General features: G+C 41.7%; 1 protein-coding gene and 1 pseudogene across 1 annotated transcript in view; both read right to left on the minus strand.

Moving 5' to 3' along the window:
* LOC146978008 (major histocompatibility complex class I-related protein 1-like) overlaps nt 1–24,732 on the minus strand; it is a 143,202-nt gene that overhangs the window by 21,912 nt on the left and 96,558 nt on the right. The window lies entirely within an intron of this gene.
* LOC146978010 (major histocompatibility complex class I-related protein 1-like) lies at nt 8,096–11,086 on the minus strand (annotated as a pseudogene).

The raw sequence follows: 24,732 nt of genomic DNA on the forward strand, positions 1-24,732 counted from the left end.
CCTCTGTGTGGACCCAGTCGCCACATTTCTGGCACTGTACATTATGCAAAACACATAAAGAGCCGCCTACAAACATTGGGACGTTACGTAGCAACCGCGGCTAACACAGAAGCTAGCAGCCGCACGGCAGAGGGAGAAGCCAACAACGAGCAAAGTCGAGCAAACACAAACACAAACACTGCTTGGCCAAAACATGGTTAATTTCCTCTTACCTTTGCTGTTTTGCTTTAGCTTTTGCTTTGTTTGTTTTATGGGTAAATCTTCATGGTAAATCCACAATATTTCCAATTTGAACTTTGACCGGTGTTACATCTAAATCGGTCCGGACGGGCTTTAGGAGCGTCACATAGTTCAGGATTTGGCTGATTCTGATTGGCTGCCAGTACTGTCAATCACATCAACGTGGGGAATCAACCAATCCGCTGCAGAGATAGAGCCAGGCGTAACTGCAGCACGTCAGAGCCGCTTTACAGAGGGACACAGAGGGCTTGTCATTTAGTCCCTGTTGATTCTTTTTCAGTTAGTTTACGCAAATTGTGTGAAAATAAAGATTAAACAATGGTTTATAGTGGCAGGTGGTTCCAAGCTGTGCCAAAAATGGACATTTTAGAAAGCTCGCCTGAATATTTTGTAGTAAAATCTCAATAATTTTGTACTGCTTCACTTTATCAGAATCAACCACTGCTGAGATAATGTTCATACATTGTACAATCATTTGATATAGATTATGAGCTTTAGCAGCATCATTCTGAAGGACACTATTTTTGGCCAAATATTAATTTTATTAATTTCTTTCTGTGTGCCATCTTAATTTACTCTTCACCAGTAACACATATACTGAAATTTACACATCTCAGCAAATTCTATTTTTTCCCCTTTACTATGACACCAAAAGTATTCAAATAGACCTTGTGGTTGCAGAGATATACTGATTTTATTATGGATATGCAATTTTGAGAAAAGGCCTAGAAAATAGGCTTGGTTTTTATTTAATAAAAAAAAAGCTGCACAGCACAAAATAAATACATACGTTATTGACAAAAAAATATGTTTGACCATATACAGAAAAAACAAAGACAAAAACATTACCAAAAGCCATCAGTTAACACTCAGTCGGCTCTAAGAAATTCTCCTTAAACTGTATCTGATGAAGTGTTGTACCAGACAGCATGGTGGGGTTGGGTGGGGAGTGTGAATGTCTTAGATCCAGTTTTCCATCCATTTGCTGTGTGTTTATCAGTGCAGAGTTTCAGCGGGCTGGAGCCAGTCTCTGCTGAATAAAGTCCATCCTGGACCCTGTCACCAGTCCATCACAGGGTCGACATGTAGAGACAAACAACCTCACACACGCTTATTTGGAGCTGCCAGTAAACCTGTCAATAACCTGATGTCTGAGTCTGGACTCTAGGAAGAAGAAGACTCCAACAACAGCAGGTTCTCAGTCGTCCAGGTCGTCATAGTGCAGAAGTAAAAGTAACTGGACTTTTCAAACAAAAGGCTTCCTTTAAAAGTCTTTTTTATCGATTTCATCCTTCTCTCCAGAGAGATGAAACACACAGTCGTACCTCCTCCAGTCTTCAGCTTTGACTGATGAGACGTCCAGGTCAACACTCATCTGGAAGGTCTCTACTGATTGGTCAGGACCAACTCAGATCCAGCTCTTTGTCCTTCAGACAGCTGTAGTTGGATTCAGCTGCTCCGTGACTCCCTGGCTGTCAACAGCTGTAAGGTCAGAAACACATTGTTAGCTGATGTTCACTCCATCCTCTTCTGAACTGACACAGAAAATATAAAAACATTTTGACTCCACAGAGTTCATGTGAGCTCAGAGAAAACACAACAGAGACAAATTTTACTTACGAGACAGAGCACGCCTGGCTGAAATAAGAAGAAAATACAAATCATGTTGGTTGTTACAGTTTAAAACAGCAGAATTCAGTGATGCAGAAATCCTTCAGCCTTTCGTTCAGATCTAGATTATCTCTCCTCCATCATCATGCTTTAGTCACATCATTAAACTCTGCAGCTCTCTCTGCTGCTGAAACTGAGTTTGTTGGATGCGTTTGTTCACTTGTGAAGAGTGTGTTTGTTTCAGTTTCTCACCATGTTTCTTTCTGTAGATGAAGAATTCAATGGCACCGATGACGAGAGCAATAACGACGACTCCAGCGATGACAATGATGATTGTAGTAGTGTAGCTCTCTGCTGGAGAAACAACAACAAACCAATCACAACCTGAGCAGATGAAGGTCAGAGGAGAAACCACAGTGAACCCTCCAATAAACTAAATCAAATGTATTTCGCACCTTCATCAATCTCTGAGTCAGTTCTTACCCATGTTGGTCCTGATCTTTGTTTTCTCCAGTTTGGTGACGATGTCGTCCTTCACTCCAGAGAGCTGAAACACACACTCAGAGTTCCCCCAGTCTTCAGCTTTGACTGATAAGAGGTAAATGCTCTTCTGGAAGGATCCATCATGGTTGGGGAGGATCTCTCCTTGGTCCACGTCCTCATGAAGCTCCTCTCCATTTTTCCTCCAGAACATCACAGCTTTGTTTGGGTAGAAACCTGTAGCGTGGCAGCTGACTGGAGAGGAGGGAGTCTTCTGGAGGAGAGACACTGAGGGGGGGACTAGAGAGAGAGAGAGAGAAATTAAGGCTGAAATATTCAGAACCAGTAAATTTACTGTTTGCTGTTCACGAACATCTCTAAATCCCAAAGCAATTACTGCTAACGTTCCAACAAGTTCCAAACGAGCAACAAAGTTCATTCTGAATTTGGTAAGCACTGCTTAAAGTACGCTGCACCTGCTGCTTGGAATGCACTAGTTAGGAGCTCATCAATCTTGCAACTTTGAAAACCAGTGTGCGAGACATTGGAGCAGCTTCATATCGCACTTGTTCTTTTTTTAATGTCAATCTGGAGTCTTGGTCCTGTTGCTTCTATCTTGTGTGTTGTTGTGTGAGTTTCTGTGTGTTCTTCATTGTTGCAACTTGAAGCTGTTGTGGCCAGGATTCCCTTGGAAAAGAGGTCACTGTATCTTAACGGGACCGACCTGGTTAAATAAAGGCTAATAATAATAATAATAATAATAATAGCTGTTGAAATGTGGAAGGGGCGACTGAAATAATCTGGAATCTTTCATTACAGGTGTCAGGTCAATGTGTGTGCGGTTCATGAATGAAAAGGAAATGTGGATATTTGCTATTTGAGTCGATCTCCATTGTGCGCCCCTAAATGTTCTGATTGCGCTCCTAAAATTTTAAATTAAGGGCCACTGTGCTACTTGTAAAAAATGTTAGTCTGGAGCCCTGGACTCACAACATGGGATCACCTTTTCTTTCAAGTTAATTCACTACATGTACATAACCACATATTCATCTTGAGCCCCAAATATTACCAACCAGAGAGCTACACAACTAAAGGAAATCATTACTGACAGAGAAGAAGAAGAAGTTCACCTGTTGAAGAAGGTGATGTCAGACTGAGCAGTGATGACACAGTGGTGATTCAGTCTGATTAATCTGTTTGAATATTATGTAATGAAACTACATCAGGTCATGTGACTCTACCTGTTCTCAGAGAGCTCCTCCCATATTTCACGTACGTCTTCAGCCACTCAGGACAAACATGAGGTAAGAAGTTCTTATTTTCCTCTAAAACACCCTCCCATCCCAGTCTCTTGATGACAGCCTGTGGTATTAGAGTGATCCATCTCGGTGTCTTCAGGTCAAATTTCAACATGTCTTCTCCATCGTAACCATATTTAAGAAATCCAGTAACTTCTCCTGTGTCATCGTTCCATTCACATCCACTCATCCTCTGTAAGATGTGGACGCCTGAGACAGAGACAGATGATCGACAGTGATGTAACACATTGTTCATTGTACAGTATGATGCACAATTTTATCCTGTTCTCACAGACTTGTAACTCTCTTGTCTTAAACCTATCATATTTTCCATTTACATTAAAGAAAATGGCAGCAGACCACATCATGATGTCTTCTTATTTTCAAAACAAACAAAAGAAAGTGAACCTGTGTGCTGCAAGTGACCTTAACTTCATTTGATTTAGTTTAATCTCAAAAATCTCTAAAATACAAATACATTTATTTGAGCCATTGGGGGGAGAACGGTGAGAACCTATTTGGATGTGTTTTCTGACTAAAACAATAAACCAATGTCCATTACGCTGATTCACTTTGAATGTGGCGACCCCTTTATTACTTTGTGCATTTTCCTCACCTTAGCACAGGCAAAACAGTTCAATTCTTGTTGAGCCGTGAGTCTTAACAGGTAAGTTCCCGTACTTGTAGGCTACTTGTACTCCAATTTCCATTTCTCTGTGTCTTTCTGAACACGCTTAAATAAATTCCCTCTAAGGGTATGCAAATAGCCTAATAATAGTTAATTCATTAATATAATCTTGTAATAATCTTAATCAAGTAACTGGACATTTTAGTCAGGCATCTTTTAGTTGGTCTGTTTTATATTGGGTCAGTCTATTTAGAGTGACAGCTATGTTTACATTTTGGGGTTCTCATTGAGTCGGTGTTATTGACATTGTGTGTACTTACCTGGCTGCTCAGAGCTCTAAGAAGTAAAAAGGTCAAATGTGTCCTGGTTTCTCTCTTACCGGAGTACACTCATGGGTAAATTAGTCCGCAAAAATAGTCTCACACCCCTCAGGGTTCTTTAATATGCTCCGCCACTTCAAAAAGGTTTTAAAGTGTTTACTTCACCCTCCCACACAGTTCATCACCTGTAGCTTACCTAGACCTGAACTGAATCAGTGTGTGGACCCCCCCATGCAGATACCCGCTCACAGACGCAGTGACGTGATGCAGGAGTTAAACTGATTCCCAGATACTATCCTGTCAAACTTTATCTGCTTATGTTTTAGGAAAGTCATTTTTGTGGACTGCTCATTGTGTGAGTCTGAACCTGAAACAATGATGCACCTGTTCTGGCAATGCCACATAACTGTCACATGGACAGAAATAACCTGGTACGTTACACCCAAGATTGGATTGGCTCACAGTGATATCTAATACATTTGTTGACCATTTTAGAAAAAATAACATATTCATAAAGCCAAATTAAGTCAAACTCTGTATCTTATTGTATTTCCTGTGCTGATGCTGGGTTAGGGTGAAATAGCTCCACCCAGTGTTCAAACACAAAAACTACATTATGACCAATACTACATTAGTGACAATGACATAGCTGCTTTACAGCCTCTTTTTCTATTTTTGTGGAACAATAAAATATTAGCATGTGTAGAAATTTGCAGATGTATTAATTCAACATTTGTCACCATTATTTATTTACTGCCTAATGAACAGTTTTAATTGATTTATTTTCAGTTGATCAAGGTCATTTAGTTATTTGTTTGTGTGGGCCTCCATATAGTCCCTTCATATAGCCTACATATACAGTAGATACAAATGAACAATGACATGTACTGTACCTCCATTCTGGTTGAAGAGCTGCATGAGAATATGAATGTTGTCTTTGAGGATGAGTGGTTGAACCACACACTCCTCAGTGGTGGTCGTGTGTATATCAGGCTCCGCATCTAACACCTCTCTCACCCAGTCCTGCTTTAGTCCAAGTTCCTTTGTGTCGCTGTCACAGCGTAACACCGGGATGTCATCAACCTGTATGACACTTATAAACTCTGGGAAGGTTTGGATCCCAGAAGACTGAGTGTAGAAATACTTCAGGGAGTAAGTAACTGTGGGACAAAACAAGGATTTCAGTCGAAGTACACACTCAACCTCAAAACGTACCGTCACTTGTTGTAGGGCCTACAGGGCCTACAGGGACAGCAAGATGGTGATACGGTTTTCTAAGTGAAACTAAATCATACAGAAGTGTAACGTGCGCAAAAACACAGAGCACAAAACATGTTTAAACCAAACATTGTCCTACCTGCTGAAGAGCCATGACAGAGAAGAAGGAACAAAAACAAAGTTTTCATCTTGTTTTAGTCGGTTACATTTGGACAGACTAAAGCTCAAAGCTGACTGTTTCCTGATGGACTGAATGGTGGAGCTTCACCTGGAGAGGAGGAGGAATCACTGTTCACCCACACATCATGTATGTCAAGTACTGTAGCCTATCAATAATTAATAGGCAGCATCGACTTTAGACCTAGATAGTGACTTTTATTAGTAACAGTCTAAATACACTGACTGGCTGTTAACTCTTCTCTACAAATCATATCTGACAGATCAGAACTATTCTCTCTCTCTCAATTCAAATTCACTTTATTGGCATGAATGTTACGAGAACTATGTTGCCAAAGCATCAAGAATCAATGAAACAAAACAAATACAACTCACAGAATCAAAAATATATTAAAAAAAGTATATATATACACTGTATACCCTATGTGTGTGTGTGTGCTGATGAAGTGCTCTCTCTCTCTCTCTTATACACAGATTGGGTATCATTAGGCAGTTGCAAGTTGTTATATATAATGAAAAATATATATACAGTTCATATTAATTGATGATGATAATAATAATAATAATAATACATAAAATAAAGAAATAAAAAATAACAACAACCTTATTATATCATATCAATAACGGTTGTGATCATCATCTGTGTGTTTCTCTAGTATCATGGCAGAGTGTTACACATTGTGCAGCATTTTATAAATTGTGGTTCTTTTCCCAGACAGACTTTTAACAGTTCATCACATGTTTTTCCCTGATAAGATGGATCTGTTGCCGTTATCTGCTGTAGCAAAACCTCTCTCTCAGTTTGGTACAGGGGGCAGGAGAGGAGGAAATGGGCCTCAGTTTCTATTTCTCCTGAAGAACAGTGTTTGCAGACTCTTCATTCTTTCTTATGCCGACCTTTTTCAACCTGTAGTTGATGGTCGGTGAGTCTGTACATTGTCAGTGTTTGTCTTTGTTCGGGGTTTTGTACGCTGACCAGATATTGTGCTGGAGAATAGGCTACTCTAGTCTCTATCCAGTGAGCAATAGTATTCCAATTTATTGATGGATTTGATTTCATTCATCCAATTGTCAATATAAGTCTTTTTATTCTCTTTGTCTATAGATAGCAGGTGAGTTTTTGGAGAGTGTGGAGGTCTTGGATTTTGAGGTGGCGGTTTCTCTGGTGTTTCTCAGAGGGTCTGTCTCTGGACAGAGGCTGTTACTGAGAAAGGCCATACCGTGATGCGGAAATGTCTTGGGATGACTTATAGCGCTGCCCGGGGTTAACATCCTTTGCGCATTTGCGGAGGCTACCATGGCGCAATAGGGGGCCCCCATGGATCACGGGGCCCTACGCACAGCGCGTAGTCTGCGTATAGGGAGCGGCGGCTCTGGCTGGCAAACTAGTCCAAAGTGGTTCCTGTTGCTAGGCAGAACTGCAACAGTGCACCCTCTAGTGGTCAGTGATAAGCCACTCTCTTCTCAGCTCTTGGTGGCAGACAGCCTTTTCAACACACACGCTTAATGAACTTACGAATGGAAGGAAAATAATCAGCCAAATAATCAGCCACTTTCACAGGAACAGGTCAATGTCCTCCAGTGTGTACTGATTAGAACATGGCTACCCGACCCGAGCCAGTGGGTAGCCTGAGGCCCGGCGTGTAACGGGGTTGACGGCGTCACTACCGGTGCGACGGGGGGGGGGGTTGGCTGGGTGGGTGCAGAGTAGCGCAGTCTCTGCCCACCACGCAGAGGTGCATTGCTAATGAGCAGCTGGTGCTCTGCAGAAGGAGAGCCCTGGGAAATGTCTCAGGATATGTGATTTTGGCTAAAAACTTTATAAACACAATTTAAAGACCACAGAGAATGCTTTAAAATAACAAAAAAGGGTCGCGACCAACGGCCGTGTCCACCAAACGCGCTTTTGGAGCTCTCCCTCTCTGGTGGACCTGGCCCCTGGGGTTATGTATGGGGTAATGTTTGTCACTGAAAATAACGTGCATTTTGCATAATTACATTTCAGGTAACGGGCTGGGTCAGGCCTGGTTTTTAATTAATTAATTCAGGCTTGGTTCGGGTCGGGTTTGAAAGTCTCGGGCTCGGGTCGGGCACAGGCTTAATTTCCAGGCCTGTGCAGCCCTCTAGTACACATCTCCACCACCTGACTGGGACTCTGCCACAGAGCCACAGTCAGAGTCGATCTCATCGGCCATATCCTCATCCCGCTCCACAGCACCTGAGTCGCTGTCTGCAGCAGCCTGACTGTGTTCAGATCCAGCTGTCTGTCCTCTGCTGCCTTCTCCACTCTCTCCATTCACCTCCTCTGCACCTCCCTGTCCCTCCGCTGCTGTAGCTGCTGCCCTGTCATCAGTCCCTGTTTCTCTGCCTGAGAGAGAGAGAGAGAGAATCGAAAAGAAGAGGAAATAGAATTGGTCAGGATCAACTCAGATCTTACAGCCACTGAAAAAACCCCAAAAAGAAGCTTTTTTTGGACTCAAGAAGTAACTCACTGTGTTTAGGCTGAATTGCTTTCAACAATGGCATGGTTTTCAGCTTCCCCTTGACCTTTTGGTAATTCACAGCTATAAGGTCAGAAACACACAGTTAGCTGATGTTCACTCACATCCTCCACTGAACTGACTGAAAATATAAAAACCTTTTGACTCCACAGAGTTCAGAGAAAACACAACAGAGACAGGTTTTACTTACAGTATAGAGGACGCCTGGCTGAAATAAAGAGAAAATACAAATCGTGTTAGTTGTTACAGTTTATAACAGCAGAATTCAGTGATGCAGAAATCCTTCAGCCTTTTGTTCAGATCTGAGATTATCTCTCCTCCATCATCATGCTTCAGTCACATCATCAAACTGCAGCTCTCACTGCTGCTGAAACTGAGTTTGTTGGAAGCTGATGTTGGTTTCACTTCTCAAATCTGGAAAAAGCATCAATGTCTCTGTTTCAGTTTCTTACCACTTTTTTTTCTGTAGATGACGAATACAACGGCACTGACGATGACGACTGCAGCGATGTAAAGTGTGAGACAGAGTGAGAGAGTGGAGCTCTCTGTCGGAGAAACAACAATGTTATGAGGAGAAACCACAATAAACCCTGTAATAAACTAAATTAAATGTCTTTCCCAACTTCATCACCTCTGAGTCAATTCTTACCATTTTTCCCATGTTGGTCCTGATGTGAGCTTTGTCCAGTTTGGTGACGATGTCGTCCTTCACTCCAGAGAGCTGAAACACACAGTCGTACCTCCTCCAGTCTTCAGCTTTGACTGATGAGACGTCCAGGTCAACACTCATCTGGAAGGATCCATCATGGTTGGGGAGGATCTCTCCTTGGTCCACGTCCTCATGAAGCTCCTCTCCATCTTTGGTCCAGAACATCAGGGCTCTGTGAGGGTAGAAACCTGTAGCGTGGCAGCTGACTGGAGAGGAGGGAGTCTTCTGGAGGAGAGACACTGAGGGGGGGGGGGCTGGAGGGGGAGAGAGGTGGGGGTTGGTGGGTGTCAGACCCTTTACAGCTGAGTTCATGTTTCAACACCTGTGTAAAAGTGTCATCTGGTAAAACATTGTCTGCAAACCAGAAGCATCTGTTATCAATCCATGTTGCAATATTTTTTCTTTATTCACTTTAAACCAAATTAATTAATATGATGAAACTACATCAGGTCACGTGACTCTACCTGTTCTCAGCAGAACATTTCCCCCAAAGCGTATGTACGTCTTCAGCCAGTTGGGACAAAACTGAGTTAAGAAGGTCTTAATGTATTCTGTTCTCGCTTTGTCAGGATCCCATCTCAGTTTGATGACATCAGCCTGTGGCTTCAGAGCGACCCACGTCGGTGTCCTCAGATATGAAGTCTTCTCCATCATAACCGTACTGATGAAGACTTGTGATGTCTCCAGTCTCATCGTCCCACTCACACTCACTAAACTCCTGTAAAACGTGGACACCTGAAACAGAGACAGAGTGATGATATAGTACAAATACGCTGGAAAGACAATATAAATATTCTTCATGGTCATGATTAAAGAACAGATAATCTGTGTTGATTAGCAGGTAAAATGATAAATAAATCTGTTTTATATTATCACTATTATCATATTTTCATGGGTCTGGACATCTGCAACTGTAGATTGACCAAGGTAAATAAAATAAATACTCGTCACATGGCATCAAATCAATCTGACAGTCTGGCTTATGTTGAAAAAAAAACCACTTTGTGTTCAATGCACTTTCATTGGAGGTTTGCATAGCAGTGAGTTTTCTACAGTGACAAATAAATCATCCCACATACAGTTAAAGTCACTTGAAGTTAATTGAAAATCTGTTTCTTTGTACTTTTCCAAAGTGTGCAAAAACAAGAAATGAGCAAACATCAACAAGAAGCCCAAGGACATTTACGGTAAGAAGATCACAATAGACACAATGAAGCACTTCATTTTTTATACACAGGAATACAGTATAAATAGAAGACTGTACCAGTTTGGTTGAAGTTCTGCATCAAACTGTAAAGGATCACTTTTACGACCTCAGGTCGATCATCTATGCACTGTTCGATGAACCACTGCAGGTCTTCTGGATTTTTGTCCAAATATTTTTTCCCCCAGTCTTGTTTTGGCTCAACTCTCTTTCTGTCGCTGTCGCAGCTTCCCATTGGGACATCCTCGAGCAGCGCAACAGCCACGAATTCTGGGATGTTTGAGACTCCAGAAGATATAGTGATGGGAAACTTCAGACTGTGTCTCACTGTGGGGGTAAAATCAAGACTTCAAATTACTACTACTATAAAAGAATACAGTAGTTTGGGTGCTAACTGTGATACACTCACTTCACACAAACAACTGAAATTAAAAGGCTGCTCACTGCAACAAAACATGTTGTACTGTATATGTTGTGCTGAACTGTGTTTACTGAGTGTAGGTGAACCATAGCAATAGTCAATTGTCATGTACAGTACAGTATATGCTCTGGTTATAGTAACTACTGTCAGTGGACAGTGATTCTACAGCAGCTTGTGGACCAAATGAAACTGCTGCTGCAACAGAGAGATGAAAGATCTTAAATGTTTCTTACCTGGAGATGAAAGCTGGCAGAAGACGAGCAACAACAATGATTTCATTTTGGGCTGAAAGAGGCTGAGAAACTCGACATCACCTGCTGTGAAGTTTTGATTTGGTCCACTGATGTTACCTGGTTCACTGACAGTGTTTGGTTTCTGTGGGTGTGTTCACGTCTTGATTAGAGGTGAACAGGAATGTCCCCGGACCAATAAGAAGTCAAATGTTGTTGTCTTTGTTGTTCTCAGCTCTGACATTTGTGGAATGTGGAACTGCAACTTTTTCATTGGTTGTGTTCTAGGTGCTATAAATGTTCTTGCTGATCTGCCTGCACTTGTCCAACTGCTAAAGTCCGGTAATAAAAAACTGTTTAACCTGCTTCTACTTTCCTTTTCATTTATAGTTTAGAAGTGGAGAGTGTGAAGGTAATTTAATGTCCTTCATCAGACATAGATGATATAATCTCGTTTACACTGACCCTGCTCTGTTCTCCAAGTAATCGTTGAATGTTCTGACTGCACATGAACACACCAGGTCACATCAGACAGGTACAGACAGTTTGAACATACCTGATGACCTCACTGACCTTTCATTTTTTAGAGGAAACATTAAACACATCATCAATTATGTAACAATCAGTTCCTGTTTAGCCAGAAATGTCTTTTTATTTATATGTCATGTAATTATTTTATGTTTGACCAAATACAGAAAAAACAAAGACAGAAACATTACCAAATGTCATCAGTTAGCACTCTGTCTGCTGTAACAAAGTCTCCTTAAAGGAATAGTTCAACATTTTGGCAAATTGGCCCATTGCCATAATCCCTGTTATCATAGCAGTAGGTTCATTACCTTTAATTGTCGGTGCAAGCTATTTTTAGAACGGCGGAGCAGAGCAGAGCAGAGCTACACTACGGAGGCTCATGGGATTTCTTGGTTTCCCTCATCAAACTCATCAAATACACAATCCAACAACTCCAAAACGCTCTGGTGGACAAGCTGTGACCTGCACATTCACCACGCTATGAGATAATAACACAACGTTACCAGACAGAGTTGTTTTAGAGGGAAATGCAGAGACTGCTTGATGAAAAACTGTCCCTGAAGGCAACGCGCATCAGTGGTTTTGCATGAATTTACCTCTAAAACAACTTAGTCCGCTCTGAGCAGCTCACGGCTCTGCTCCGCCGTTCTAAAAATAGCTTGCACCAACAATTAAAGGTAACAAATTGGCAATGGGCCAATTTGCCAAAATGCTGAACTATCCCTTTAAACTGTATCTGAATTATTGTGCCAGACAGCATGGTAGGGAGTGTTAATTTCTTAGATCCAGTTTTCCATCCATTTTCTGTGAGTTCATCAGTGCAGAGTTTCAGGGGGCTGGAGCCAGTCTCTGCTGAATAAAGTCCATCCTGGACCCTGTCACCAGTCCATCACAGGGTCGACATGTTGAAACAAACAACCTCACACACGCACATTTCGAGCTGCCAGTAAACCTGTCAATAACCTGATGTCTGAGTCTGGACTCTGGGAAGAAGAAGACTCCAACAACAGCAGGTTTTCAGTCGTCCAGGTCGTCATAGTCTGTCAGTGCAGAAGTAAAAGTAACTGGACTTTTCAACCAAAAGGCTTCTTCAGCTTTAAAAGTATTTTTTATCGATGTCGTCCTTCACTCCAGAGAGATGAAACACACAGTCGTACCTCCTCCTGTCTTCAGGTTTGTCTGATGAGACGTCCAGGTCAACACTCATCTGGAAGGTCTCTACTGATTGGTCAGGACCAACTCAGATCCAGCTCTTTGTCCTTCAGACAGCTGGAGGAGGATTCAGCTGCTCCGTGACTCCCTGGCTGTCAACAGCTGTAAGGTCAGAAACACACTGTTAGCTGATGTTCACGCCATCCTCTTCTGAACTGACTGAAAATATAAAAACCTTTTGACTCCACAGAGTTCAGAGAAAACACAACAGAGACAGGTTTTACTTACGAGATGGAGGACGCTTGACTGAAATAAAGAGAAAATAAAATCATGTTGATTGTTACAGTTTAAAACAGCAGAACTCAGTGATGCAGAAATCCTTCAGCTTCTTGTTCAGATCTTAGATTATCTCTCCTCCATCATCATGCTTTAGTCACATCATCAAACTCTGCAGCTCTCACTGCTGCTGAAACTGAGTTTGTTGGAAGCTGAAGTTTGTTTCACTTCTCAAATCTGGAAAAAAGCATCAACGTCTCTGTTTCAGTTTCTCACCTGTTTCAATTTTCTTTCTGTAAATGAAGAATACAACGGCACCGATGATGAGAGCGAGAACGACAGCTGCAGCGATGACGATGATCATAGTAGTGTAGCTCTCTGTTGGAGAAACAACAACAAATTAATCACAAAATGAGGAGAAACCAAATCAAATGTGTTTCCCAACTTCATCACCTCAATCAAGTCAATCGAGTCAATTCTCACCGTTGGTCTTGATATTTGTTTTCTCCAGTTTGGTGACGATGTCGTTCTTCACTCCAGAGAGCTGAAACACACAGTCACAGTTCCCCCAGTCTTCAGCTTTGACTGATGAGAGGTAAATGCTCTTCTGGAAGGATCCATCATGGTTGGGGAGGATCTCTCCTTGGTCCACGTCCTCATGAAGCTCCTCTCCATTTTTCCTCCAGAACATCACAGCTTTGTTTGGGTAGAAACCTGTAGCGTGGCAGCTGACTGGAGAGGAGGGAGTCTTCTGGAGGAGAGACACTGCGGGGGGGACTGGAGAGAGAGAGAGGAATTAAGGCTGAAATATTCAGAACCAGTGGGTTCAAACTCCACCCTGAATGGAGCTGCCAGAAGCCCAGTCCACATCACAGCCACGTCCTCTGACCCTTGACCCCTCAAGTGGTTCTAACTAGTTTTCCAGATGGCAAATTTAGCTGAATGTGATAAGCGCGTACAGTAACGCTGGAGTAGTGTGGACCGTACATAACAGACAGAAAGAGAAGTGTTCTCCTAATCCTCAACACCCAGAAAGAAGGAAATGTCAGTATACTTTTTCCACAAGTAACTTTCAGTGATTTCAGTGTTGATAGCACTTTGTTGTAAATGTTTTATTCTTGTTTTATTAGATCACTTTCTCATTTGTCTGCTGCCACAGGTCCATCAGTCAAAAAACAAAACAAACAAACAAAAGCTTAATTAACCCTCGTGGCACCTCAATATCTTGGTCAGTTTAACTTTGGGGAGTTGTAATAGAGTGCAGCTCGTTCTGTCCTGGCTGCCCACTCTATGAACATTGCATGTATCTCCAGCCACAGACATGTAGCACCGTGATGGAGGAAAAATAGGCTCAGGAACTCATTTGTTCCTGTTGCTGTTGTCCTTATAACTCAAGATGCTGTTTGACCAGTCAGTGGCTAAATATCTGTCCCAGTAACCAATGTGTCATCCATGTCGATGTATTTTACTTCCACTGAATCACATGCTTCTAATAATACTGTCAAATAATACAGATTTTGATTAGAGTCATCCCATCACAAGTCTATGTTTGTTGCTGAAATCAAGTCAGAGAAGAGTTTACCTGTTCAAGAAGGTGAGATCAGACTGAGGAGTGATGACACAGTGGTGATTCAGTCTGATTATTCTGTTTGAATATTATTCATTCATTCATTCATTTTCTATACCGCTTATCCTGCACTAGGGTATATTATTGAGTGAATGAAACTACATCAGGTCATGTGACTCTACCTGTTTTCATCAGAGAGCTCCTCCCATAGTTCACGTACTTCTTCAGCCACTCAGGACAAACATGAGTTAAGAAGTTCTTATTTATCTTTATGTCATTCTCCCATCTCAGTCTCTTGATGACAGCCTGTGGTATTAGAGCGATCCATCTGTCTGTCTTCAGGTCAAATGTCAGGAAGTCTTCTCCATCATAACCAAACTTAAGAAATCCAGTGACTTCTCCAGTTTCATCGTCCCATTCACATCCACTCAACCTCTGTAAAATGTGGACACCTGAGATAGACAGACAGACAGACAGACAGATAGACAGATAGATAGATAGATAGATAGATAGATAGATAGATAGATAGATAGATAGATAGATAGATAGATAGATAGATAGATAGATAGATAGATAGATAGATAGATAGATAGATTTATTGTCTGCCCCAAAGGGTAGCAGAAATTTGTCTTTGACAGGGCTCATCACAGACATTACACACTTCCCTGAACAATGCAAAACAGCCTGTTCTCACAGTCTTGTAACTTTCATGATTATAGATCCTATTTTTTTTAATTTACATTACAAAATAGAGTGAACCTGTGTGATGCTGTGTGCAGCAGTTCCAGGTTCAAATGTCCTGAGCTTCATTTGACTTTGAGCGGTGAGAAAAGTGGGTAAAGGGAAAATGAGTGATCATCATCATCTCACAAGTTGCTGTGTAGCAGTAATTAGAAAGTGCAATGAAAAACATAAAACACTGATGAGCTGGATTTCTGCTGCTCCGGCCACAACATGCACCGGTCTGCAATAGGCAACGCTGTACTAACAAGTAACATGTGAACTATGACGTGTAGCTACTGTACCTCCAGTCTGGTTGAAATTCTTCATGAGAACATCAATGTTGTCTTTGAGGAGAATTGGTTGAACCACACACTCCTCAGTGGCGGTCGTGTGTATATCAGGGTCTGCATCTAACACCTCTCTCACCCAGTCCTGCTTTGGTTCCAGGTTTGTGTTGCTGTCACAGTGTAACACTGGGATGTCATCAACCTGTACCACACTTCTAAACTCTGGGAGGGTTTTGATCCCAGAGGACTCGGTGTAGAAATACGTCAGGGTGTGATTCACTGTGGGACAAAGATTTCAGTGTAAGTGGCCTACACACTGATAAATTACACACTTGCTTTGAATGGGCTATGGCAAAGTTAAAGGTGCTGATACATTCCTTTGGATGTCTACATTAAAAGTCACATTAAATATTTTGGGTGACGTCACACTGGGGGGCGTGGTCAGCATCAAACAGGACGCTGACCCCAAATATCAGGAGGTCAGCAAAACGGCATGTGCTTTTGTTGGAATTTAATATAAGGCTATTACATTTGTATGACTAATTTACTGTAGGTATGAAAGTGATATTAAGATGTGTGATGCATTGGTGTACTAAAATAAACAAACATTGTTTTGTGATGATGTTTACATTTTCTTAATTTGGACATTTTCTTGCTGTCCCAAATTACCAATAGCGGTATGGTAATTTGGGACAGCATGTTCAGGTAATTTGGGACAGTGTTTCTGGGTTTATATTGAAATATTTCAATAGTGTAGTCATATCCTACATGCCTAAAAGTGAGAAATTCTTACACATATAGGGAAAACAAGTACCTTTGTACATTTCAGAATATCAAATCAGCGGTTAATGTTGAATATGTGAAGTTAAGTTCAAAAATAGTTCAGATTGTTTTATCTCTTATTATGTCATGAGTTATCTTTATTTTATATATTTATTTTTAAAGGAGATATCAGTGGAATGTTTTTGTTAATATAAGTCCTAAATAGTCCTATTTTCCGTCAGCAATCACTTACATGAAGTATTTCAGCCTAAACACGAGTCTCTCCGTCACTCTGCTCTGCTGTAACCCGAGGAGAAAATTTTCCTTGTGGGATACAAGTGTTATCCAATGAGGAGAGAGAACGGCATGAAGGGCTGTGTGTGCAGCCAAGGGATGCGCGTGAATGTGGTGACGTAGCACGAGGACCAATTGATGCCTGACAAGGGCGGGGGCTGCTAACTCATGGTGCGTTCAAAGAAACTCGTACTTTGTGTTTTTCCTTCCTGTGAAGTCATACCAGTTCGATCTGGTACGAGTTCACGGGTCGGAAGTTACGAGTGGCCGTTATAGGGAACTTTCACAGACAACAGGACGGTAAAAACACGAGCTACGGGTTACCTGGAACGCTACCAAGTCGTAGTTGTGACTTGAAGCTGTAACTTACGGTTTCAAAAGCCTGCCTTGAACGCAGCATTAGCCGAAACGGCCGTGAAGCTGATATCTGCTTTAACAAAATATAGCCTAAAAATAAATGTATTTTTAAAAACATGCTTGCTTCTCCTGAGGTCAATAGTCTGCTCACAATATGTTTTAGGCTATTAAATCTGGCTGGCTCAGTGTTTGTGCTGCTGGCTTTGTTTGAAGCATGTCCGTGGCTCATTGAGTGAGTTTTCTTTGTTGAATTATTTGTAATCTTTGTGTTGGTGCAGGTTCCCTTATAGTTTGGTCTTGTTTTGTTATTAGGAGACAGACAGTAGAGACGGCACCTTCCATCCTCTATTAGCCCCTTGGTTTGTGGAACAAGGTGTGTATCTGAATTTTGGGCTATTACTTTTCTTGTTTTATTTTTTGTTTTGGGGTGATGCCGTTCACATTATATTTTAATTCCTTAAATAAGGTTTTAGTAATTTTGTAATGGGTTAATAAAATGTAGTTTTGTTTGTTTGCTTTTTTATAGTAATAAATTGGGTGCCTTTTGAATCTGTGTTGGGGAAATTGTATGTGAAGTGTAATGTGTTTAACTTATAATTCTTGTGTTTTTTTTGTATATTCCCTCATAGTTTTCACGGTGCTACACCAAGGCAATAAACTCATGCACCCGTAAGGAACTCTCCGCCTCCTTTCTTGGGGAACCAAGGGCCGCTACAAAGCAATCTATTCATGTCTTTTTTAATGTAATTGCAGCTCCATGCAATATCCCATTGCCTGTGTCCCAAATTACCAGTTAAAAAATAGTTCTGTGTCAAAACCTTTAAAATCGAGTGCTGTGCTCTCACAAAAGAATTTTAGCACATACTTGTTTCACATAAAGAATGTAGACACCTAGAGGAATCCAGACATATCTCATTTGTTGGGTTATTTATTAATCTTGATGACAAAAAATGGCTCAGAAAATGAATTTACAAAAATTGTCCCAATATACCTGAATTCACCCTATAAGTGAAACAAAATCATAATGCAGGAGCAAAACACAGAGCACCAAGACAAGTAGAGAGATAAAAGTATGTTAAAAACGAACATTAGCTTACCTGATGAGGAGCTGTGACAGAGAAGAAGCAACAAAAACAATATTTCCATCTTGTTTTAGTCGAATAGTCTCCATTAGGATCATAGGCCGTTTAAAAGAATACACTTCTCCGTGTAGACACTGCACTCTTTCACAACTACCGGGGTGGTAGCCTACTGTCACATTCCAGAAACGCCAACCTCGTCAAAAAAAAAAAAAATCAAGTCAATACATTTTCCCTAGAACTCAATGTGGTGTTTGTTGTTCACTGCTCTGGCGATTCATCTGAAAATATGTAATTAATTCGATATCAGAGCTCACAAACCAACTTCCTCCTGCTCCTGTTTCCTGATAAATGAAAGCCGTGGTGTTCACCTGCAGAACTGAGCAGGAGGAGGAGCCAGTCAGGGTGGCTCGTTCAGCTCGTTCAGCTCGTTCGAGATGAACTGCGCCTGGAAGGTAGGCGAGGCTAGAGCACTGGGAAAGACAGGAACGACAGCCTTGGTCCAATGGAAGCGCCTCCTGGTGGAGGAATATGGGTATTGCAAAAGCGCCCAAGAACTGACATCTCTGCATTGTTGGTGAATGAGCAAGTGTGGTGTTTCCAATAATTTAAGGACATTTATAGATCACCCACTTAAATAGCATCATTGAGGACCCTTTACAGATAAACATTAACACATAGGCGAGTAAAAAAACAAAACAAAACAAAACAAAACAAAACAAAACAAAACAAAACACTTGTCTACATTAATGTTTCAATCTACATTTTGTAATAAACAAATTATAAGTATAATCTGATGTGACCAAGACACATAAAAACAAAAACACGGCCGTTTTCATAAATTTACAAGCAAGTGGGCAACACACATACATTGGAGTGAATGAGTGTTCTGGGCGCTTTTGCAATACCCATATCCTGCCACTCGGGGTGCAAAACAAAACCCTTACCACGGGAGTCAATGGTGGTGGGGAGGGGCAGGGGGCGGTGACAGAAAGCTGCAGTCAAGTCGGACAGTTTCCAGCCGCCGTATAAACAGGAAGTCAACCATTATGGTATTTGTCCATAATGGTTGTGAATGGATACCACTTTTCTTCGTCCAAAAAGACACACCAAAAAACATCCAAATACCTCCATGCTGCTCGTCTGTAATGTCCCTCTTGTATTGAAGCCCCAACATGAGAAAATGTTCCGAAAAAAATTAAATAAGTCTTTTAAGCTCCCAGTGTCTCAATTCACTGCTCTGTGTCAGTGCCGGTGGAACAATTTCTCATGTCGCGGCTTCAATACAAGAGGGACATTACAGACGAGCAGTATGGAGGTATTTGAACGTTTTTTGGTGTGTCTTTTTGGACCATGAAAAGTGAGCACCATTCACAACCATTATAGACAAATACTGCTGCGCGGAGCCCCCCGTAACTCCAAGAAGGCACGGAGGACTCTGAAACTTCTCCCAGCCCTTAGTCGACATGAGGGTGAGTAGATAATGAGTGCAATTTGAATTTTGGGTGAACTATCCCTTTAAGCTCCAGGCCCTATTTTATTTTCACCGCAGTCACATGTCTCTCTGACTGCACACATACGGAAGGGAACAGCCTCTCTGCTAAAACGGGGCAGTTTACAGCAAAAAAAAAAAAAAAATGGTTGTGATCTTCACGAGTAACATACGTTTTGGTTGGAACTACTTGTTGTATACTCAGTTCAACTCTGAGCAGAATTAGCTTAGAAGTTTAGCTGAACATAAAACCAGGGGCTCTGTTCAATGTTTCCCTCAACAACTTTAAAGATACATGACGTCCAACATATCAAGACATTTTTGACTTAAACAGGATTATTGACATTGTGCTGAATGTTTCATCTAAAAGCTTAGGTAGGTAGGTAACTTTATAGAGATCGGTGAGGTCATCAGGTGTGTTCAAACTGTCTGCACCTGTCTGATGTGATGTGATGTCATGAAGATGTTTTCTTGAGCCTCAGTGTCGCACCACACAGATGGATGTAGATGGACTCTGGTGCGTGCAATCAGAACATTCAACGATGACTTGAAGAACAGAGCAGGGTCAGTGCAGATGAGATAATATTACCCATGTCTGAAGAAGGCAATCCACACACCCTCTACTTCTGAACTATAAATGAAAAGGAAAGTGGACTAGGTTAAATTGAAAGTAGAAGCAGGTTAAACTGGTTTTTGTTCGGGAGGTATTTGGCTCAGTTGGTTTAGCTGCCGCCCAATGTTTTGAGGGCGGCTGCAGTCCTCACTGCAGACGGCCCCAGTTCGAATCCTGCATCGAGTGGCCCTCACCTGCATGTCATTCCCCTTCTCTCTGCCTCCCCAATTCCTGTCTCTCTCCCGACTGTGTTTTCCATTAAAGGGGAATTGCAATTTTTTTTTTTACAATCTGGACCTTATTTCTAGCATAAAACACATTCATTTACTCACTCAGATAACTTTGATGTCATTACATTTCGTTACGACGAAATTAGCTCCAGCCGAGAGCCGCGTATATCCGTATAATGCAAGTCTACAGGGCAGCGGAATGCAGCTCGTTCATTTCACCAATATTTAGTTATGATAATGTGACAGTTGATGGTCCTGTCACTATGCCTCCAATTGATTATGTGCCCTGGCTACTTGGCCACAGGGATATAACCCTTTGGTTGAATGGCAAGCGCACATGACTCTTACCCGGGAGACTATGGTTCAAACCCCGCCCAGGCCCTCCTTCGTCCTGCCACAATACGCTAGTGCTATTCCCCTCTGAGTCCGGGGTTAGCTGTTATCAACATCCGGGGTCTGTAGGTTGACCTACTGACCTCTGAAGGTGAAGGCAATCGCCCCCTTGTAGTGGCATACACGCACACACACTCACACTCACACGTACTTTCCCTCCCAGTCTTGCACTAATGCACTTTATTCCCCTTTCCCCAGCCACCCCACATACTTGCGCAAACATCTCTGTCGCAGATGTTTTTTAATTAAATTGTATTCTTTATTTATTTTTTTTCTATTCTATTTATTACTGTATTGTATGTTGTGTTTTTAAGCTGTGGGTCCGAAGACAATTTAATTATCCAGAATAATGACAATAAAGACTCTGACCTGGATGATGTCATCTCTGACCGCTGCTCGGCTCATTCTGATAATAATGATTCCGCTTCGTCATTCGGGTCCATTTTTATCTCAAGTAGCCGGAGCTTTAGTGAGTCCAGGCTGCGGAGAGGAAGCCTGTGGTCTGCTCATTTTGTTCTGACAAACACGCAGAAACTAACCATAGCATTAGCGGTAGCAACAAGCCGCGCCGGGCGGCGGTTGGAGATGACATCATCCAGGTCAGAGGTCAGTAGGTCAACCTACAGACCCCAGATGTTGGTAACAGCTAACCCCAGACTCAGGTTACAATAGTGAACTTTTTGATAATATTCAAATTGTTTGAAATACTGAATTTTGGGTTTTAATTAAATGTAAGCCACAATTATATCAATTAAAAGATTTAAGTCTGTGCGTAATGAATTCATATTAACAGAAACAATTCAAGAAGGTTTTGGTTTTACAGTTACAGTGTGATGGAGTTAAAATCCAGTCAAGTACAAAAGTCTTTTGGTTGAACTAGTTCATCTGTTCAGCTGTAATATGTAAAATATTAAGTCAACACCATCAGAGAAACGGCTTGTCCTGCTGAAAACTTCATTATCGTCAGTGTTTGATAAGTGCTTTATAAATAAGGTTGATCATTCTTCAAGTGTGGACTTTGATCATGTTTAAAGTGTGTGATTTAGACTAACGCAGCAAAAAAGCTGAGACAGTTAAGTCCTGGTTGTGATAAAAATCAGTGCATATTTTAGGTGCACTCACCTGTGAGTGACTCGCTGCTGGCATAAGACCAGGAAACATTTAGGAAATAAACCAACTGGTTCTTGTCAGTACTTCAGTTCAGTTTCGTCAGTCAAAGCAACATGGAGAAGCTCCTGATACTGCTGCTCTTCTGCCACATAGCATCTGCAGGTAACATCATTGCATTTATTTACCGTATCCACCTTATTCCTGGGGTCAGTAGCCTACTGTAGAAAGATTATGGGTGCTACCAGAGCCTGTCTAATTCTCTGGTGTTACTTCCAGTGAAACACCGGAAGTAGCAGTGAGCCACTGGCTAACAGTGGTTGCTAGCTGTTAGACTTAGACTTAGAAGACTTTATTAATCCGCTACCTTTCATTACAAGTAGCGGTTTATTAGAAAGTTTTCACACTGTGTTCTGTTTTCTCAGTTAATTCGGTAGATGAGGCAATTCATGTGGTGATCATGGATTGATTATTGATCCATGATGGTGAGCGCTCGTATTTAAAAAACCAGGGCGAGTGAAGAGAGGGAGTAGCGCTGTTTGGTTGACCCGTCTGCAGCTTCTGGGGGCTGCGGGTGGAGGACATGGACTGTGTTGGACGAGTCAGACCAACAGGTCCGCTTGGACCGTGGCCAAGGTCCTCACGTGGCAAAGTTATCGGGGGCAGGAGACCGGTGAAAAGAGGGACCTGAGGGTGTGTTGTCTTGAAATTTCCGACCAAGTCGAGGACTTTACTTTCACTTTTGTGACTTACAACAACATGTACGAGCTGTGATTGGCTGCTCCTCCTGCTCCCTCTACTTGACTGGTGGAGAATCGTCGGTCGTGGTGGATTTCGGCAAATACGATTATAGGCTGTAGGTGGAGCCAGAGGAGTTGGATTTTGTCCTAAATTGCTAATTTAAGGTCTGACTATCAGAATATAGTGACAGTGCCAGCAAATATGACTTAATAATTGTTACCAACTGAAGCTTTAAAGTTCAAAGAAGCTGATAAAACAATAAGGTTGCTCTGGCGGGATTCAAACCAGTGGCCACAGACAGCACACAGTTGTCAAGACTGTTCTCATTCATTCTAATGTGATGATGTGCTGCAAACTGTGGTACAAGCAAAGCAATGAGTCTCCTAATGAGTTGTGACCACCTGTAGCCAATTGAATGCGGGGGAGGGGAGGTGAATTCTGCCTTCGATATCCATTAGTGGGCAGTGCAGGACAAGAAATGATGAATGCAAACCATTCAAGAGCTGTGCTTTGTCTCTGTTGCTTAATTGGTTTTCAAAGTTCCAGTGTATTTCAAACTTAGAGCAGCAGTATAAACAAGAAACATCAAACCAAGATAGAAAGAAGTGGGGGGCATGGTTGCTCATGAAAGATCTGAAAATAAGCCAGACCAAGTGGTAGCCTAGTAGTTAAAGTTGGAAGAGGCTGATACACTAACAGGGTTGCTCAGGCAGGATTCCAGCCACCTTACCACTGGACTACAGCGATATTTGAGACTTTGATGAATGTGAGATTATTCAATGATAGCTGAAAGCTTAGCAGAATAGTAGAAAAAATAGCAATAAGTAGAAATTGTGTACTTTTGTGCAAGGTGTGACTATTTTTGGTGAATTTAAACAAAGTATGATGACATTTACAGTAGAGGCTGACATTTTCTTGGGATTCCAGCGGGACACGGGATTCGGGAATCAATTTATTTTTGGGACGTGACGGGAAAAAATGTAAACGGGAGTGAACGGGACCAGGAGTCAAAGCGCAACATTCAAAGAAGCACAAGCCAGGCAGTAGGCTACGTTAAGAACCCGGATTGTGCACTCAAAACGGTCCAAAAGTTCAGTGTGGACGGGAATTTTTTTGCGGGAGCGGGACGGGACGGGATTGAAAAAACACTCCTGTGTCAGCCTCTAATTTACAGCGAGTAATTTCTGCTCGGCTCTGAAAAAAAAGAACTATTTAAAAAAATATTTAAAATTATTCTCTAAGTTTCTGTGCTTTTTTGATGACATTTTGAGACAGAGGACAAGTGTGGCTACAAACTGTTTCCAAAATCATGAGTGTAAGGCAAGGCAAGGCAAGGCAATTTTATTTGTATAGCCCGTTTTTACAAACATTTTGTCTCAAAGGGCTTTACATGGCAACACAACAACATCCTCTGCCCTTAGACCCTCACATTGAATGAGGAAAAACTCCATAGAAAACCCTTTTAATAGGGAAAAATTGGAGAAACCTCAGGGTGAGCAACAGAGGAGGGATCCCTCACCCAGGACGGACAGACGTGCAATGGATGTTGTATACAGTGTAGAGTGTCATTTTGTGGGTTTTGTTGCAAATTGAAGAGAAAAGTCCCAGTCACTTTTTTGGCTCTCCTGCACTCTAGTGATGATGTCACCACTCTGACCAAATGCCATACACACTCTGGTCAGAAATTCTCATGTGCTTTTCAAGGCTTTATCTCAATAACAGTGAGAAAGTTCTAAGTTTAATGAAGTCTGTGGGTGAAAGTATGTGGAAGCAGATGAGGTTCAAAATGGGACCTGTAGTTTCAGAGTTTGAAACATTCAATGGTTTTAACCAAATCTAACCCAAATTCAGGTTACATAAACATGAACGACCGAATGAATGACTAGGCTACTTCTTTTACTGGCCAATAAAGGCTTTGCAGTCAGCAATGTTCTTCTTGCTACCATGGCATCTAGCTTAAAGGCTAATTCAACACACTAATTCCTTTGCTAGTAAATTATTTTGTTTCTGAACTACACTAAAAAGCCAGCTAGTATGATGAGTACAGACTGTACAACATTCATCAACCAAAAGGCACAAATACCACAAACA

This window comes from Trachurus japonicus, chromosome 11 (assembly GCF_045865225.1).
Source record: "Trachurus japonicus isolate A0001 chromosome 11, Traja_1.0".
Taxonomy (NCBI): Eukaryota; Metazoa; Chordata; class Actinopteri; order Carangiformes; family Carangidae; genus Trachurus; species Trachurus japonicus.